This window comes from Acinonyx jubatus, chromosome B2 (assembly GCF_027475565.1).
Source record: "Acinonyx jubatus isolate Ajub_Pintada_27869175 chromosome B2, VMU_Ajub_asm_v1.0, whole genome shotgun sequence".
NCBI lineage: Eukaryota > Metazoa > Chordata > Mammalia > Carnivora > Felidae > Acinonyx > Acinonyx jubatus.
In genome coordinates this window covers 146,379,085-146,397,551 of record NC_069385.1, presented here as the reverse complement: position 1 = coordinate 146,397,551, position 18,467 = coordinate 146,379,085, and the positions used below count along the sequence as shown (strand labels likewise).

General features: G+C 51.2%; 2 long non-coding RNA genes and 4 other non-coding genes across 10 annotated transcripts in view; 3 read left to right on the top strand and 3 right to left on the bottom strand.

The window, feature by feature from the left end:
• LOC113593856 (uncharacterized) overlaps positions 1-10,085 on the top strand; it is a 52,285-nt gene extending 42,200 nt beyond the window's left edge. For 2 of the 5 annotated variants that reach the window (XR_008298796.1, XR_008298795.1), the window contains 4 exons: positions 80-1,101; positions 2,001-2,165; positions 3,418-5,554; positions 9,623-10,084. This is a non-coding gene — a long non-coding RNA (uncharacterized LOC113593856). Of the gene's footprint in view, positions 1-79; positions 1,102-2,000; positions 2,166-3,417; positions 5,555-9,622 lie in introns of all 5 variants that reach the window. The other 3 variants (XR_003414210.2, XR_003414209.2, XR_008298797.1) reach the window with 3 other exon arrangements.
• Positions 1,132-1,205, top strand: TRNAI-AAU (transfer RNA isoleucine (anticodon AAU)). The gene has a single exon. It is a non-coding gene; the product is annotated as a tRNA-Ile (tRNA).
• TRNAT-AGU (transfer RNA threonine (anticodon AGU)) lies at positions 7,516-7,589 on the bottom strand. Its single transcript has one exon. It is a non-coding gene; the product is annotated as a tRNA-Thr (tRNA).
• A 154-nt stretch (positions 10,086-10,239) lies between the features above and the next one.
• LOC113593868 (uncharacterized) lies at positions 10,240-18,405 on the bottom strand. Its single transcript, XR_003414229.2, has 2 exons — positions 18,218-18,405; positions 10,240-14,628 (listed from the first exon to the last, which is right to left on the bottom strand). It is a non-coding gene; the product is annotated as an uncharacterized LOC113593868 (long non-coding RNA).
• Positions 11,981-12,053, top strand: TRNAV-UAC (transfer RNA valine (anticodon UAC)). Its single transcript has one exon. It is a non-coding gene; the product is annotated as a tRNA-Val (tRNA).
• TRNAH-GUG (transfer RNA histidin (anticodon GUG)) lies at positions 18,087-18,158 on the bottom strand. Its single transcript has one exon. It is a non-coding gene; the product is annotated as a tRNA-His (tRNA).
• Positions 18,406-18,467: the final 62 nt, after the last annotated feature.

Here is an 18,467-nt window from a genome sequence, read left to right as displayed (position 1 = left end):
CACAAAGAGAAGAGAAGGGACCCCGGAGAGCAAAAAATCCTGGTTTTTCAATTCAACGTCCACTGATTCTTTACTACAGGACGAAGCAAATGAAGACAACTTACCAGTTCATGTGGAGGATGCGGATTCAAAGTTAAAGAGATGCGCCAAAGATAAGGAGCATGCTCTCACAGCTCTTATTTTTAAAGTAAAACCAAGATGTATAAATTGCATGATGGAAAGTAGTTGATCCGCTTTGTTGAAAGCTACAGCTCTCCTTTCTCAAATAGAAAAAAAGAAAAAAGTGGCTTTTGAGTCTTACTCGGATACATGTGTGTATAAAGTGGGTCAATGAACTTGAGAAGCAACAGAGAGTAGGAAGTTAGAAGAGAAATGGGAGGGTTGTAGGGTCCAACAGAGAAAGGAGGACAAGCAGAGGGTGGATCTGCGGCTGCGCGGCTCCCTGACACCTGCCGGCAGGTGGATCCGGCCGCGCGGCCAGGCGCGCGCTCCGGGGACAAAGGTTTCCCGCCTCCCTTCTCGGAGTTGATCCACCCGGGCCTGAGCTCCTCTGCTCTCTCAGGCCCAGCTAGCGGCCCAAACTACGAACTCGCCCTGGTCTCGACTTCTTTTGTCATGGATTTGGGGTGTCTGAGTTCTCTGGGGACGGAGAAGGGGCGGAGGCTCTCGAGAGGGGGCGGTGCCTTCCTGCCGACGCCAGCCCAGCACTCGGGCGCCACCGCGCGTCCCGCGGGCCGCCCTGCAGCTCCGGGACACCGTTTCAGACTCTGGGCCGCGCGGCGCGGGGTGCGGGGTCCCGGGCCCCCAGGGTCTGGGCGGAGCCGACCTGCTCCAACCTTTCGCGGGAGCCGGGAGTGTGCGCTGCGCGGCGGCGGCTCCGCGGTCGGCCCCTCCCGGGCTGGGTAGGAGAGAGGAAGCCCCGCTCGGCGCCGTCTGTGTGCTTCTGCAGTTTGGGAAGGACCGGGTTTTCCCGGGAAGGAGCCCGGCTCAGCTGTGTCGACCCTGGGACGTCTCCTTTCCCTTTCCTTCTAGAAGAAACAGCGTGTCCGAGCCTTCCGTAGGGAAAGGCGCCCGTCACCCTTGGTTCGTGGTGACTTTAAAGTACGTAAGTAAAGCGAGCGCGCCAGGGCGGGCCGGTTAGCTCAGTTGGTTAGAGCGTGGTGCTAATAACGCCAAGGTCGCGGGTTCGATCCCCGTACGGGCCACGCTGTGCGCTGTTTTTTCCTTTTGCGGTTACCCCGTCGCGTGGAATCTGCAGCCCTACAGCCGGTTACGGAGAGTCCTACGCCGCCACTGCCGAGCGGTGCTTCTGGAAGCCTTGTTTTTGTGAAAGAAGCAATGGCGCCCGAGAGTCCGGCTGGAAGGGCTTGTAAAGGAACGGAGGGAGGGAACGCGGGGCGGTAGGGACGGTCACAGGGCCTGCGCCCCTCGGGAGAGCCTGCCCTGCGGCAGTCCGGGCTTCCGGAGGCGCTCGCCGCCGCGGCTGCTCCCTCCGTCCGGAGTGGGGGCCGCCCCGGACCCCCGGAAAGAGCAGGAGCTCGGGTCAAGGCCGCGCACGCTCGGCGGGCGCGCGGGAAGCCTCGGGCCGCCTCGGGTCCTAGCGCCCGCCCGGTCCTTTTCCGGAGGTCCTGCCCCGGGTCCTAGCGCCCGCCGATCCTTCCCGGAGTTCTTTCCACCTGCTTCTCCAGGCCGCTGGCTCTGCCCGGCTGGCCGCCCACGTGCTCTGCGCTTCCTCCTGTGGCCGAGTTCCGGGCAGCCACGAAAGTGACATGACCAATACTGATTAAATAGTAACGTAAGCAGTGCCTGGAGCGTGGGGCCGGGGACGTTAGGAGATGCTCAGTGAATCCCAGAAAGCGGGGCTTCGTCTGTGTGGTCGGTGCTGCATCCTCTAGGTCAAGAACAGTGCCGGGCTCAAAGCTAAAGGTTGAAAAACCTATTTTAAAAAACTAACAAGGACTATTGAGTACTTCATTGTATGTGAAATACCGCACCCACAGATGTGAAGTACGAGGACTCGACAGGCCGATGCTGACCTGGGCGGACCTGCGCTCGCCCACAGCCTGCGAGGAGACTCAGCCCCGCGCCCACAGCACGGAGCCCGGCCCTTCTACCCCTTCCTGCGAGCCTGATGAGCCTCCCGGTTTCCGTCTGGCTCGGATAAGGTAATACCTTCTCGTATCAGTAACTACATGGGCTGCTTCTCGGGTCACTCTGCCACCTGTCACCACTGTCTCCCCTGTGGAAGGAAGTGCTACCCTCACTTTCTTGTATATTCTCCTCTGTGCGTGCCGCTGTAAATATGAACATGCATTTCTCTCAGTGTGGCATAAAGTGTTACATTGTGCGCACTGTTTCGCATCCTGCTTTTTCCTACTCTCTGTGTCTTGGAGCATCTACACAGAGCCGGCACATGGCACAGCCACCGTTATACACGCTATTAGGACACAGCCTATTTTCAGTCGAGTTGGTCCAGCTGGCCAGAAGCTGAATGAGAACTTTTCAGTCCATTTCCCCCCTGAGTCGGGAGGTACACAAGCAGGGCTGGAGAGAGGACGGGAAGAGGACACCTTTCTTCCATTTTCTGTGATAATGTGGATAAAACACTTTCTGTGCGAAACCGTAGGATAGAGCTCCAAAGCACACCGTTGACCGAAGGAAATTTTGTATAGATGTGTTCAAAGGTAATTTTTTCAGGAAAAGGTAAAACGATGAGTCAGATAGATATACAAATGAGCATGTTGCTAGACAATAGGATATTTTCAACTGTTTCAGTTCACAAAAGTGAAGTCTACTAAACTGTTACAACTCCTAGCATAGATCCTTAAGAGGAAAGAGAAAGGGCTTCTTTGTAGATCTAGAAGGTAGAATCGTATAGCAGCTTGCACACTATTCCAAACAAAGACTAAGTCATCCCTCAGTCAGTCCTATGTAATTCTTGTTCCACCAGATCTTGAGTTAACAGGGTGTCAGGGTAAATGACAACGTTTTTCTCTGTTTCTATAGGGAAAAGTGCCCTTGTCTCCCCTCCCTGTGCTATGCAGGGTCTCCGTGGACACCTAGTCAATCTGAGTCTTTACTGGAATCTTCAGAATAGAGATAGATATCTCTATGGATTAAGTTCAGTCTTCAGTGTTTACAGTGTAGAGTATCTCTAAGGCTATGGGCCAGATAGCCTCTAGATAGGGAAAAATGTGCCTCCAGGATCAGCTCAGGGGTCTGTCGTGAGATTTCCGGGAGACCGTCATAGGGTGCAGCCACTGGCTTCTCAAGGAGATACAGAGAAGTTCCTATTCTTTCTTCAGCTTTACTATAAACAAGGAGTGAGATTCGGACATGATTTTGTTGTCACTTTGGTGCTGCCATGTACATAACGCGAACACTTAGTAAAGTGTGTTCTCTCTCTTCTCTGATCAGGAAGCATCTTTCTGCTGGCCGAGTCCCTTCATCGCCCGAGCACAGTTTCCAGAACTCAGGGGGCTTCTGGAGCAGAATTCTGGAACTCCAGGCTCGGTAGGATGGTTATGGGCGCAACGTTGTTGAAGCCACGCCATCCGGAGTCTATAACCAAGCATATCTGGTGGCGTGGTCTTCTCCTGTGAGGCTTTGAAGACTTGTGCTTTGTTGAAGATAAAGCTGGCCTGTGGCTGATTGCAGATGCTTTCAGGGAAGTGAAGTAAAACAGAATGACTATGTATAGATGTCAGAAGATTTAAAGGGGCCGTAATTAATTTATTACTTAACGATTTTCAAAAGCAAGAGATCTGGTGAGAATTCATAACGAGGAGACTGCCACTAAGGAGTTTTGGTTGTTTCTGTGATACAAAAACGAGATGAGAAAGCCAATCCAAAATAAGTTTTAGACAAAATAGCTACAGACATAGTGATCTACCATATTTTCAAAGGAGATAGAAAACACTGCGTGGGACTTATAGCAGTGGATGAACATAATTCCCACAGAGAAAAAGTCTTGAAACAGACATATAATAATCCTGAGACCTAATATGCTGCAAATATACAAATCACATAGTAAGAATAATATATCAACAATATGAGACAGTTGTGGTAAGTCTGGAGTAAGTTCTACATATTTATACATTAATTAGACTCCATAGGCAAGTGATGTAAATCCCATTTGAAATTCAGAAGCCCAGAAGATGCTAGATTCAAATTAAAGAAGTAAAGTTGCGACCAAGTAAACGTTTAAAAAAATAGCTAAAATTATGACTGATGACACTTCACTACTGTTGTCTAATATCAGAGAAAACAGCACCAGGACTTTCTATGTTGGTGGAAACATGTCATGGGCAGTAAGAGCAACGATAAGTCTCCAGGAATTTCCCATTCGGTGTACCATTTCTGAAATATTCGTATTAACGTTTTCACCATGCAAATCTGACTTAGGGAAGCCTAGGCCTTTCTCCTCCTCCTCCTCCTCCTCCTTCCTTTCCTCCTCCCCCTCCCCCTCCTTCTGGCATCCCTTCTGATTTTCACCTCTTCCTGTGCAACTCATCAATAATAGCCTATCAAATAGCCCTGGTTCTCTTCACTATCTGCCTTTTTGCAAGGGGACAGAACGCATCGTTAGGATTTTCCAGGCGCCTTCGGGGAAGTCTCAACCACAGGTGTAGGTGGAAACAGTACCTTGAAAGTTTTAGTTGACATTTAGGATTCGATTGGGGGAAGGCAAAGGTTAAAACCGACCAGAACATTTGAACACTTAGGAGAGGAAACAAACCATGACTGCTGGAGAGCTTACGTGGTTATTGGTTTCAAAGTTACAATAAAACAGTTAAAACTAAGCACAGAAGGTAGCATGACTGTAAACGACATTATTCCCATGTAAGAAACCTTTGTTTTCTTCAGGAAAGACGACACAATCAGTGTAAACTATAAAGCTTATTCTGCTAAAAAACAGAATATTTGCTGTCGGAGAAGGTTACACAGGGGAAACAGAAAGAACCGGTCATATTATGGGTGAGGGCACCGAGCAGTTAACCAAAGGAACAAACACATCAAAGTGAAGCAAACCTTCCCAGATTTTGGTATATTCCGTGGCTCTTCAAACTCAGGTATTCTAAATGGGGATAAATAAAATTAACCTGCCAATTTTGCCCATCATTATGTTCTTCCACACCCTGGGACAGTCTGACACTGTCCTGGCTTCAGGAGTCCACGAGGTTGGAACTGATTTCACACCATTGCTGAGATGTTACCAACGTGGATTGTGTCCGACTGTGCGATCTCCAGATGCGCTAAGAAGTACGATTTTTTAAACTGCGTGTTGGGATTGTTTGTAATGGAACAAGCATTTCCAGTCAAGTTCGTATTTTCGATACTTAAACCTCCAAGACGTAGTTTATTCAACTGTTTACAGCGTTTTTCAACTGCAGCTTTCCAGCGTAAAGGGCCCGTGAAATCCCAGGCTTCTGACCTCCCTCCCAGGGGAACCGACTGGAACGCTGAAGAACGAAACAAGAAACAGGAGGCTCTCGCGATCTAATTGATCCTCAGCGTGAGAAGTGTTCTGCCCGTTCCAGAATGTACATGTTAGGTAAACGAACAAACAGATCCTTAAAAGCCATATTTCAGGATTTGATTCACAAATCTGTTTAAAAACCAAGGCCGCTGCTGGTAAACGGTCAGATATTCTTATTTCCAAATATTTTTCCTCTCGTTTGAGGCCTTTTTGTTTGTTTATTTTGATCTGACTGTCTTGCTTTCTCGGATCTGTTCTAATTGTTATCTCTCTAAGATTTCCCGTCCTCTATAAAAAAAAATCTTCACCGAATCTGTTATCTTGCAACCCTTGAAACGTTGGCATCCTGTGTTCTGTGTCGTCTTCTGTCATTCCTCCTGACTTCCTGCCTCCTCCTGTCCTAAATGTGGCAAGAGAGAGAGGAGAGACGATTCCATTTCCTTACCCATCAGCCAGGCCGCGAGTGGGGTCTGCGGATGAGCTAATACTGGAGGAGGCCTCCCTGTAATTGTCGTTGACTTTGGAGCATCGGACAGTGTCACGTGGGCACAGTTTGGTCTTCGGTTTGTGAGTTTGACTTCCTACTTGCGACACGGATTGTTCGGGGCCACTTCCTGACACACCTGTGGCGTATCTGTCCCTCCCCGCCCAAGTTTCTGGTAGGGAACAGGCAGGAGTGACACTAATATGTGATGTCTGGGTTCCCAAGGTGTTTTCAGCCTTCCCTGGATCGGGTTCACAAGCAGCAAATCCTGCAGAATTAGAGGCACTCGAGGCTTGTGACTGAGGTGGGAAAGGTAATGCCCCGCTGCCTCTCTGAGGTCTTCGCCGAGACCCCGGTAACGAGCGAGTAAGAAGGAAAAACCGACCGAAGTTTGTTAACCCGTTTGCCCCGGGTACAGGTGGGGACACCCGGGGAGAACAAGTAACTGTCGCCGTGGCTTAGAAGTCCAGCTTACGCGGCATCTTCAACAAAGAACAGTGGATTTGTGGTGAAGTCATGGAACAAAGGAAAGCGTGTCAGGCCAAGGGCAGAGAGACAGGCCAGTCAGTAAAGTTTGTTATTTGATTTCCAGGCTGTTGGGGTCTAAGGTTGTCTGGGGGTGAACCTCCGTCTTTCCCCGCAGAGAGGGCACAAGGGCCTCTTGGCAAACTTCTGTCCTAATTCCTCTCTCTCGCTTTCAGCTCACAATAATCCTTGTGCCCAAGTGGCACATTTGGGGGTGGCCTAGTCCTCCACCTTCGCTGTCTTGTTTGTTCACATTCCTTTGGAAGTTGGGAGTGGGGAAATGCTATGAATAAACGATGAACTCAGGGTTGCTGCGGTATGAACGGGACGCTGCGCGCCGGGCTGGGCCGCTTGCGCTAGGTGAAGAGACAGTGACTCTCGGGGGACCCCAGTCAGAACCTTCGAGATCTCTACATAAAACGGAAAAGCCCAGTGCGCAGGCCAGGGCTCCGTAGAGTCAGGAAGGCGCCAGTCTGTTTGTGGTTTATTTCCTCCCCGAGCTCCCGTCTCTCCCCTTTGCCCAGAACGTGCATCTGATGCACAAAGGCGGCGGTTCCCGGGCCCGCACAAAACCAAAGTGGCGAGGGTCCAAGTCTGGCCGCTGTTCTCTTACTTGATCTCAAAAAATAAAATCGGAGTCTGACTCAAGCCAGACACCCTGGCTTATTCCCTGCCTGACACTCCCTCAGCCGAAGATGTCCCAGGTTCAGAGATCTGGGACCGAACCTCCAAGCCACAGTGTGGCGCATTGCTTTCTATCTCTACTGCAAGGCACCTGTCACTCAGTTCTTTACCCAGTCTTAACCTGCCATCAGCAAACCCGTCACTTTCTATCAACTACAGAAACCTTCCTCATTTTCCCTTCACCCCAGGCCCTCATAATGGGATGGCAGTGGCCTGGCAAGAGACTCTCCTCGCCTGGAATAACAATTCGGCGCAGGCTTACCCGCCACGCAGACTCTTTAATGCCTCTCCGTCATATTTAGTGGCACCTTCCACTATGGAAAAACGGAAAACTAAACAAAGAAGGCCCCGCTGGGATTCGAACCCAGGATCTCCTGTTTACTAGACAGGCGCTTTGACCAGCTAAGCCACAGAGCCCCTTTTTGAGTTTATGTTCAGTTATATCATATTTATACCGTTTTCTGTGAGTTGTAGCAACTTGTCAGAAACTCACTTCATTTTGTGACCAAGAGACGATATCTGTGTTTCCGAGCTTGTACTTAAACGGAAACCTCCAACATTTAAAGAAGATGCATTCTTCAATGCAAGAAAGGTTTAAAATTTTTCAAATTAAAAAATGGGTTAAATTCCTATTTCATGGCGACTCTCGCCATCTAGAGGACGCGTTGGTTATTGCAACACATTTTAATTTTGTTTCTTCTTTAAATCCTTTGTCGGCAATCGGGAGTCACTAGCTGATCAAGCCCTTTTCTAGGTATGGGCGATAGAACAGTGAACAAAAAATAGACAAAACTTTCTTTTCTGACAGAATTTGTGTTCTAGAGGGAGGCGAAGAAAACACGTTCCAACGATTTGCCCCAACCCCTACCCCCCCCCCCCCACCCGCCAGAGAGATAAGGGGGATGTAAGAACGAATCCGACTACTGCCGGGTTACAAACCCACGGGGCGACCTTCTGAGCTGATTTCCTGCACTGGAGCAAGACTGTCACGCGTCCCTCTGTTATATCTAACTTGGCTCAGGACAGCAAGCAGAGATGAGCACACACCGAGGTAGATTTGGGGCCGCCCTGCTTCCAGCGTGCCCAGACCAGCCACTGTCAGGCCCTTTCTTTCCAAGACAGTCTGGACCCCAACAGATCTGTTGCTCGGTGGGGAGTTCCGCAGGAGGACACTTTACTCCTGGCACAGTCTCGTTCCGTTCGCGGATTGACCCGCTGGGTTAAAACCGCCTTGGTCTCTGTCGAGACAGAAGGACTGAGAAGAGGGTACGGAGAAGGAGAAATCGGGCAGAGTGTGACCGATAACCCCCACGGGATGCTGTGGGATCTGGGCTTGGCGCAGGGCGGGGGTCTTAGCAGAGTCACACGACCTGTCCTCTGACAGGTTCTGCACCAGGTGGACGAAAGCAGAAGGGGGGGACTGTGGCACCTGGGGCCCGAGTGCGGCTCAGCGTGGAGAGAGCAGGTGGGGCCGTCATCCTGAGACGTTTAGATGCCGCTTTGTGCGTTCTGAGCGACGAGGGCACGTGCGTTCCTGGGCAGCCACAAAGGGCAAGACGCTGCAGGGGTGACAGATCACTTCGGAGACCTCCTGGGGACAGGCAGATCTCTGTACACCTGCTTTCCTCTGGACACCAGCCCCGCCCCCCGGCTCTCTTCCCAGCCAGCCTAGCCTGTACCTAACCCGGTTGGCCTTTTCTTGTGTCGCTTGAGGGTCATGCTTTCCCTTCGTCCCCAGGTCCTGCTGCCATTCCTCTCCCGGTACCAGTTCGTTTGTTTGTGGTACGGCCATTTTGAGGTGTATTTTTTGCAAAGTTGAAATTCCGTGCACATATGTTACACACTTACATAAATGGCATATTATCTAGTTCTATGCCTTTCAAATAGATTATGACTAGGTAAGCCAATTTGACAACAAATCAGGTCTAAAAAAACATACTGACTTCAAGATCCATCAGAGTTGTCCTGTGCTCCGAAGTCGTTGCTTCTAATGCCGTATAAATTCCCATAGTGGGCGCTCCCACTGTTTCCTCTCTTCCGTCCCAGTGATGGACTCACCCAGGTTGCCTCCACTGCCCCCCCCGGTCCCCCCCCAGTTCCAAATAACACCGCCTTTTCATCCACCCCCTTACATACGTGGTGGAGAGTTTCACTGGGATGTGCGTATAGGAGCAGAATGGCTAAGTAATCCCAGCGTGCTCTCCAGTCCACACTCCACCGCTCTGCACGCCCCTTTATCCTGGTCTCGACGCTCAGCACGAGTCAGCTTTCTACTTTGTAATCTACTATGTGTAGAGCGATGCGTCTCATCACTGTTGCCTCAAAGTTTGCCTTTATGTTTTCTAAAGATTTTGAGCATTTGTTTATATGTTTGTTGGCCATTGGCATGGACTCTTCTAATCCGCCTGTGTTCTTACTGAGGCTGATGGATCTTTCATGTTGATTCGCAGGGGCTGTGTGGTGTATCGTGGTTATTAGACCGCTGTGAATCTGGGATCTGGAAATATCGTCCCCCGTTATGTTACCCACTGGCCTGTTGATGGAGGAACCTAATGGCGGATCCTTACTTTTTTGTTAAGGGTTGTCTTTCCCCCCCGCCCCATGGTTTGCCCTTTTGAGGTTAGGCTTAAAGGGCCTTTCTCTGTTACTAAGTTAAAAACTGTTCTCCTCTCTCAACAAAAAATGTGCCGATTTTCTTTTTCACGTTTGAGACGTCGATCCATCTACTTTTCTAGATAAGTGTGTTGGTTTTTTATGACAATCTGTTGGAATTGTGTCTTCCAGTTCTCAAGAGTTTTTTGGTTTGGTAAGGGTGCCCAGCAGGTGAACTTGCTCACTTAGCGTCCTATGTTTCCTTTCTCTTAGCTGCTTCACGTTTTTTACGCAATTACATATTTCATAAAATTATGTGTTTTTCCTGTTAGAACATACGTCTGCAAGGTTGGGGAGAATCCGATTATTCCCTAACACACAGTACAAGTCATAGCATGGAAAGAATCTATTTTAGTTTATTTTTATTATTTTTTAGAAGTTTATTTATTTATTTTGAGAGAGAGAGAGAGAGAGAGAGAGAGAGAGAGAGAGGGGCAGAGAGAGAGAATCCCAAGCAGGCCCTGTGCTGTCAGCACATAGCCCGATGCAGGGCTCGATCCCACATACCGTGAGATCATGGACCTAAGCCAAAATCAAGAGTGAGACGCTTAACCGACGGAGCCATCCAGGCGCCCCTGTAAAGAATATATCTTAATAAAACACTGTTTGAATGATATTTTATGAATTTCCCAGCAGACAACCTTGCAAAGATTTGGTTTTTGTTTGTATTCTTGTAAGCCTGGGCCTAAGTTGCGTAGACCTCTGACGTCAATCGCAGGCCCCCTAAACTGAAAACAAGTATTTTGGTTCCTGGAAGAAAAAGGTAGGAGGATCCTAGTTCTAAGTTGCTGTGACGGATGAGTGGGTAGGGTTCTGAACTTAAAGTCTGCGGGGGTCCAATCCTTGCTTGTGGCGCATAATCTTGTCTTCTAATTGTTCCTTTTCAACACGGACTGGAAACCCCTCTTACTGGTTCCGGAAAACCTATGCATTTCTGTCTTTGTTCTCAGGCTCTTTGCTTATTTTTCTCTCTCCTGTAATCCTGCACCTCAGGACAAGAGCTGGGGGCAAAAATCCTGCTAGGCAGCGTTTAATGGGGGCACGACTGGATCTTTGCATCGAGGTCTTCGCCCACCACGGATTCGGCATAACCGCCTCAAGTCCATCAGCGTCTAAGTCTGCTGTAATTTGATTCTAAGCAGAAATGAAAACTGAGAAGAGCCTGGACAACACCAGGGAACACCCGGGATTACATGGCCCGCACACAGCGTCCTCGGCCTCGTGGCCCTCACCGGTGACTTGACTTTCAAAAGGCTCCCAGCCCTTCACCGAGGCTCTGGAGAGTGGGGCCTGGAGTTTGCCCGAGATGGTCACAGCCGCACTGTGTCAGAGGAAGGGAGAGAGAGAGAGAGAGAGAAAGATTGTGTAAGGGAGGTAAAATCTCTCTTCTAAGCTTTTAGGGTTTCTGGCCGGGCCTACAGATTAAACTGATATAAAACAGGTTGATAGAAACACACATTTCATGAAGCAATTCTGACATGGGGGCGGGGGGGTGCTCACACAAAGTCTCAAAGCCGTTAGAGCCCCGTGCTCACGGGCTAGGTTGCACGCACGTTGGGAAAGCCGGGCAAGAGAAGGGGTCTGGGCCTAGGACAGTGAGCCGGGGCCAAGTGAGTAGCAGGTAAGGGTTGGTTTAACCGGGTTCGGTGCAGATTTCTCCTGGCCTGGTCTCGGTGATCAGAAGGGTCCTTCCCCCTGGGACAGGGAGGGCGCCTCTCACCTGGCTCCTTTACCTCCTGCTCTCAGGAGGAAAAAGACAAGCGAGAGAGTTCTTCCTTCACCTCCTGTTTTTCCAGCGCCTTTAACTCAGAATAATCAATATGCCAGACATGCGTACTTGGGGGTCGCGGCTCGAAACCAGGCGCGTCTTGAACTAGCGGAGGAACCCGGAGTAGCCCAGGCGCGCCCCGAGGGGGCACCAGTCGAGAACGCTGCCGCCCCTAGTTTCCTCTCGCGTGTTCCCACGGGGCTCGAGGATGTTTCAAGCTGGGGCGCGAGCGGGACGCGCCGGGGGCGCAGTCCGGGGCCGCGACTCCCTCGGCGCGGACGGGCTCGTTCTCTTTCCGGGGCGGTGGGGAGACTAGAAACGGTTTTCCTTCGACGTGTTTGCTCGGAAACTTTTGTATGGAGAGACCTGCAGGCCTCTGCCGGCTTGCGGTTCCATAGTGTAGTGGTTATCACGTCTGCTTTACACGCAGAAGGTCCTGGGTTCGATCCCCAGTGGAACCAGCTCCGGCGGCGCTTCTTTTCCGCGCCCGGTCGGACGCAAACCGAGCGGGCTTGCCCTTCAGCTTCAATTTTAGCGGCTTTTTTTTTTTTTTTTTTTTTTTAAACTTTAGGCTTTGACAGCGCCGATGGAAAACCAGAACCGCGGACCGCTTGGGAGATTCACCTTCATACATCGCTCAGCTGGAGGCGGGTGCAGCAGCGTCAGGGGGTCCCAGAAAAAGAGTCTCGTTTCCTGCCACGTCCAGCCGCCGTCAGAGGCAGAAAGGAACCGGCGTCCGTGAAGCCCGAGTTTTCTCCCCAAGACACCGAGCGCCCGATGTGCAGGGATTCCTAAAACCGCAAACCTGAGCGAGGGATTCAGGTCAGCAGTGCGCAGCCTGGGCCTCCGGGCCGGGGCGACCCGCCTCCCGGCCGCGAGCGCCGGACGCGGTAGGGAGGGGCGGTTCTGCGCTGCAAACAAGGGACACCGACCTCCCGGGGCCTCCCGGGCCGGCTCCAGTCCTCCTCCACCACAGACACCCGGAGCTGACAGTCCCCTTGCGAGTGCTCTGCTCTTGACGAGGCACGGAGAAGCCAGCGTTGTTACGTATTTGAAGACTATGTTACAGAAAGGGAATAAAAGACGGGGGAAAAGAGCCGTGGGGATCAAGGCTACGATAGAACCATGCGGAGAACAAACGGATATGCCCAGAGAGGTGGGAGACCGCACTGAATGCCGAAACAGGCCTGTCGACACGGGGAAAGAGGCTTCTGTAAAAGAAAGAGGTATTAGCAGAAATGAAAAATCCACAAAGCGGATCATAAAGTGTGGTAGTATCCTGGAAGATCAAAAACATAGTGCTGAAGGAGAGAAAAAAAAAAAATAAGTATGATAGAGGGAAAGCCGAGGATGTGCAAAATTCAAGTAATATTACTTCTAGAAATAATAGGGAAAATGCAAGGAAGAGACCCCCCCCCCCCCCCGAATCAGGTACATATCCCAGCCCTACGCAAAAAATTCTAGGTGGTCAGGGATCACTGAATATTCAGTAAAAAGGATAAAAATAATCTGATACTTAACTACTGAGGAAATAGAAAAGAGCCTAAAATATTCCAGAGAGGGGGGGAAGAAAACACAAAGTAGATCCGTTGACAGACTCACTGACTTTTCAAGATGGAGGCCAGAAGCTAGAAGACAGTGAGGCAACGGCTTCCAGTCTTCAAGAAGACCAAATCCACCATAGATGCCACGTGAAACCCAAGTATCCGTCAAGTATGCGCGTGGGAGACATTTTCAAAAGTGCTTTGCCCTGTGAAATTTACCTTTACTCCTGCCTTCCCCAGGATCTAGGTAAAAATGAAAATGCAAGTTGAGAAACAGGGAGACTGGGGATACAGAAAGTTCCAGATGCAAATGTGAGGCAAGAGGGGGGTGGGATTGCAGGGGTTCAGGAAGGTCTGGGGAGGAATTCTTCCTGGAGGTGCAAAGCTGAGAGAAACTGGGATGTGGAGAGACACCCTCAAAAGAGATTTCAATAACTTGTGCGTGAACTTGGGGTTGAAATAAGACCTATAGAAAGCCGTGCAAATAAAATTAAGGTCCCTCATTCCTTGTGGGAGGTGCAATCATGGTCTGTTAGGACGATTTCAAACTGGAAAGGAATATATAAGAATTGAAAAGGAATAAATAAGGAATCATTAGTTGCAGATAATATGATATTATCCATAGAGAAAAGAGAGGATCGAGGAACGTTTAAAGTCAATACCTGAGTTTAGCACGCTTGCTACTTACTGAGCGTAATTTTAATTCAGAAACATACAGAAAATACGGCCTAAAAAATTATACCCAAGAATGAATCTGACAAATTATGGATAATGTTTACACAGAAAGAGTCCTAAAATATTATGGAGAGATATCAAAAACTGCTTAAGTCACCACAGAGAAACACTGTATCAAGGGGAGAAAATGCTTTATAAGGGAAAATACGAAGTCTCTTTAAAATTATATATATTAAATGAGAGTTCCGTCAGAACTCCAACAGATCCTAATACTTGGAAGAACTGGAGAGATTTAGCCAGCTAAATCATTTTTTAAAATGTTTACTTACCTATTTTGAGACAGAGTGGGGAGGGGCAAAGAGAGAGGGAGCGCGAGAATCCCAAGCAGGCTCTGCACCGTCCGCGCAGAGCCGGACATGGGGCTCGATCTCACGAAGTGGAAGATCTGAACCGAAGTCAAGAGTCAGCTGTTCAACTGCTCAACCGACCGAACCACCCAGGCACCCATGCCAGCTAAATCATTTTTAGAAAGAAGATAAAGAAGGTAGGACGGCTTCCTCTTGTAAATACTAGATGTACCGTAAAGGATAACAATATGCACGGCATTTTCGCAGAGATCTAGAAGTAAGCCAGTGGAACAGAATGGATGGCACAATATCGAGGCCAATAATGAAACCATCATATCAGATGTGGGCGGCAGGGCGGGTCCAGAGGGCATGTCCACTCTTCATTAAGTCTTCCTGACTCAATTACACGTGTTGGGGAAAAGTCCACACTTCAAAATGTACGTCGAAGTTCATGATAGGCGGATCAAAGCCTGAAATACGAAAAGCAAAGCGTTTAGGCATTTTAGCTACGGCGGTGGAGGAGGATGGCTAACAATTCTGCCTCGGCCAAGGGTCTACCAAGAGCTGTGAGGCAGATCCCACGCGAATCGACGTCTCTCTGTCCCTTGAGCCCGCTCTTACCTGTTCTGTTCAGCTTAGGGCCTGCTGCTGTCCCTCTCGCCTTCCAGCCTCTGTCCGGGGCGGTCTGTCCTGCCCCGGGCCTCACACTTAGAGGAAAGACTGGAGGCCGGGCCTTGGGAGGCCCGCGTGGGTGAGGTTCGGGTCAAGTGTGGGGCGGCCTCTGATGGGTCCGGCCGCGGGCCAGGAGCTCGTGCTTACTGCCCAGCTGGTCCCCAGGCGGGACCTGTATGCACGCAGCTCTCTTGCCCCGGGTTCTTTGTGAGGCCTGGCTATTCCCTTTTACGAGTCTAGCTAAAGCCTGCCTAGGGCCCTGGAGGAAAAGCCCTCCACCTCTCCTCTTGAAAAGCTTTCCAATCTGAGCAGCCGTGTTAGCACGAAGGAGGCGCTGGTGCGGCCTACATAGAGTCTAGAGTCGGCCTGCTGCCCTCTTGGGAGAAATGGCCCCTGCCCCGGGCGCTCCCTCTGATTTCCGCTCACAGGACAACAAAGCTTCTTGGACGTAAATCTTTCCTTTTCCTGATTCCCTGACTTGTGGCCACGCTTCCTCTGATCTGCCTCCCCCCCAGACCTCGCTGGGTGCTTTCCCCGAACGTATATAACCTACTATGGCAAACGTCTTGGCCACGATCGGCCTTACCCGCGGCCTCGCCGAGATCTTGAAATAAACCTTAATCCTGAGGACGGACAAAGAGCTCTTCCTGCTCTTAGCTTCTCCCCATCAAAACGGCACGGCGCGGCAGTCAGGCCCCTTAAAAAGATGCTGACTTTGGCTCCAGTGTCCGCACCATCAGCACCGCGTGAAGCCCTTCCTCCGTGGAGGTCGCGACGCGCTTTCTTTATTTGCCAATAACGACAACGGCTCGTTGGATCGCTTTGGGGTTTGTACCTCACCGAGCCGGTGCCACCACGCCCGTCATGCCCTTACGTCTTCAGAACAGTTGTAGGAAGTGGTAATTCTCCTTTGCTTCCCTTGAGAGAGGAGGGCGATGGGGCGCAGAGAAGTTTAAAAGCCGGACCGTGAGTGCCGTCGAGGAGGGCAGTTTCCTGTCTACGGACGTGGCTGGCACGCTGTGTAGGACGCTCCCAGACTGATATTCACGCCTACGTAAAAGGACTCCCTGGACGAGGCCGTTTTTATCACCCCCCGCCGCTCGGTTTAGACCGGATTTGCCACTGAGGTTCATTCAACGTTACACAATAGAGCCATGAGCAGAGCATCTAATATATCTAATATAAATCTAACATACATCTAATAGAAACACGTGCGTGGTACCAGGTAAACATACGGGACACGCCAAGCAAGCTCTGGGCCCTTTGAGCAAATCACAGAGCGTCGGTCTTCACCCCGCACTCGCCTGGTGCTACAAGAGAGTTCGGGGCCAGACCGAGGACACTAACCCTCCTGCTACTAAGAGGTGGCCTCTGGGCCACAGCCCATGACCACCTCCTCGGGCCACTAAGAGCCGGAGAACATGTGCTCTGGAGAACTTCCGGACCAAGCCGTTTGTCTCTGTTCTCAACCAGTCTCCTCGTTCACTGGTGGCGAAAGAATCAACAGGAGGAGCTGGTCCTTCTGGGTCAACACGCACTTGACCCCTGTCCTCACCACGTAAAACACGCGCTTGACCCCTGTCCTCACCACGTAAAACACGCGCTTGACCCCTGTCCTCACCACGTAAAACACGCGCTTGACCCCTGTCCTCACCATGTAAAACACGCGCTTGACCCCTGTCCTCACCATGTAAAACACGCGCTTGACCCCTGTCCTCACCACGTAAAACACGCGCTTGACCCCTGTCCTCACCATGTAAAACACGCGCTTGACCCCTGTCCTCACCACGTAAAACACGCGCTTGACCCCTGTCCTCACCACGTAAAACACGCGCTTGACCCCTGTCCTCACCACGTAAAACACGCGCTTGACCCCTGTCCTCACCATGTAAAACACGCGCTTGACCCCTGTCCTCACCATGTAAAACACGCGCTTGACCCCTGTCCTCACCATGTAAAACACGCGCTTGACCCCTGTCCTCACCACGTAAAACACGCGCTTGACCCTGTCCCCTCACCATGTAAAACACGCGCTTGACCCCTGTCCTCACCACGTAAAACACGCGCTTGACCCCTGTCCTCACCACGTAAAACACGCGCTTGACCCCTGTCCTCACCATGTAAAACACGCGCTTGACCCCTGTCCTCACCATGTAAAACACGCGCTTGACCCCTGTCCTCACCATGTAAAACACGCGCTTGACCCCTGTCCTCACCATGTAAAACACGCGCTTGACCCCTGTCCTCACCATGTAAAACACGCGCTTGACCCCTGTCCTCACCACGTAAAACACGCGCTTGACCCCTGTCCTCACCATGTAAAACACGCGCTTGACCCCTGTCCTCACCATGTAAGACTGAGTGGAAGTAACACACGTAACAGAGAAAACTGAGTAGATGTGGTTACGGGTGACCCTGGGTGACTGGTATGACTGCGGTCGGGCCACTGGGGCTGCCCGTGAGGTGACCCCGGCAGTACAAGAAGCCTCAGTCACAACGTCTCAGAAGCTTTTGGGTGCGAGCGTCAGACCCTACGTCACCTAGACAGCTGGGGAAGGAACGGGGGCCACTGAAGCCTTAGGAAGGGAAAGCTTTTGGAAATCGGAGATCTTCATGCGGAAATTGCTAAAAGCTGCTACAAAAATATGACAAAATAGACAGCAAATAGTATTTTTTTGAGCGTTCAAAATCCACAAGGCCCAGGAGAGAGGAGATGCCATTTGTGGGTTGTCGAAGTCCTGGGAGTTCTTGGGGGCTTGGGGGTCTCCTTCCAGACACCTCCACCTCAGCTCAGCTCTCACTACACCCGCCTGACCTGTCCACCTGCCCCTTTCTAAATCATTCTGGAAACGGGAGAGGCTAGAGGTAGGGGTTATTCTTCTGAGCCCTATCCCCCCCCCTCCCCAATTTTCTCCAGATGATCAGAAGGTCACAGTTTTTCAGCCCTGGCCCAGCCACCATACTCAGCAGGCGTGATTCATAATCAGACCTTTGTCCCTAGGGAAGACTGCCATCATCAACCTGGGTCTGCGCTTGGACAGTCCTGTCCTCCTGTTGAAAAGGAAAAGGTTTCTATGTGTATTTTTGTCACTTCTTGGGACTTGCAGCCAGTGCCCACAGGGCCATGGGACTTGGGCATGGTTGGGGAGAACAGCGCTAAAAAGAGACAGGGACGCCCGAGGCCGGGCTGGTGGTGAAGGACACGGGTCTCAGGCGTCCCCTGGTCGCGACGAAAAAGGCGGGCACCACACACTCCTGCCGTGACTCGGATTCGAACCGAGGTTGCTGCGGCCACAACGCAGAGTACTAACCACTATACGATCACGGCGCGCCACCGCGGGCCACCTGCTCCCGGCCCGGCCTTCCTCCTTTGTCAGCAACGCCTACCTGTGTCGTCGGGAGACACCTGCACTGGGCCGTCCGTCCTTTTTTTTTTGACGTGCTCACCCCGATGACTGCTCCGCCCTCCCCGCTCGGATACTGTGCTCTTGGCGAGCAGACCGAAGGGGAGGAACATTAAGTTCCGCCACATGGACGTGGCCGACCCTGGCGGCCCCTAGCCGGCGGCGGGAACGCTCGCGAACGCACCACTCCCACGTCCCCGCCCACGCGGGTCTCTGCCCGAGTTTTACGACGC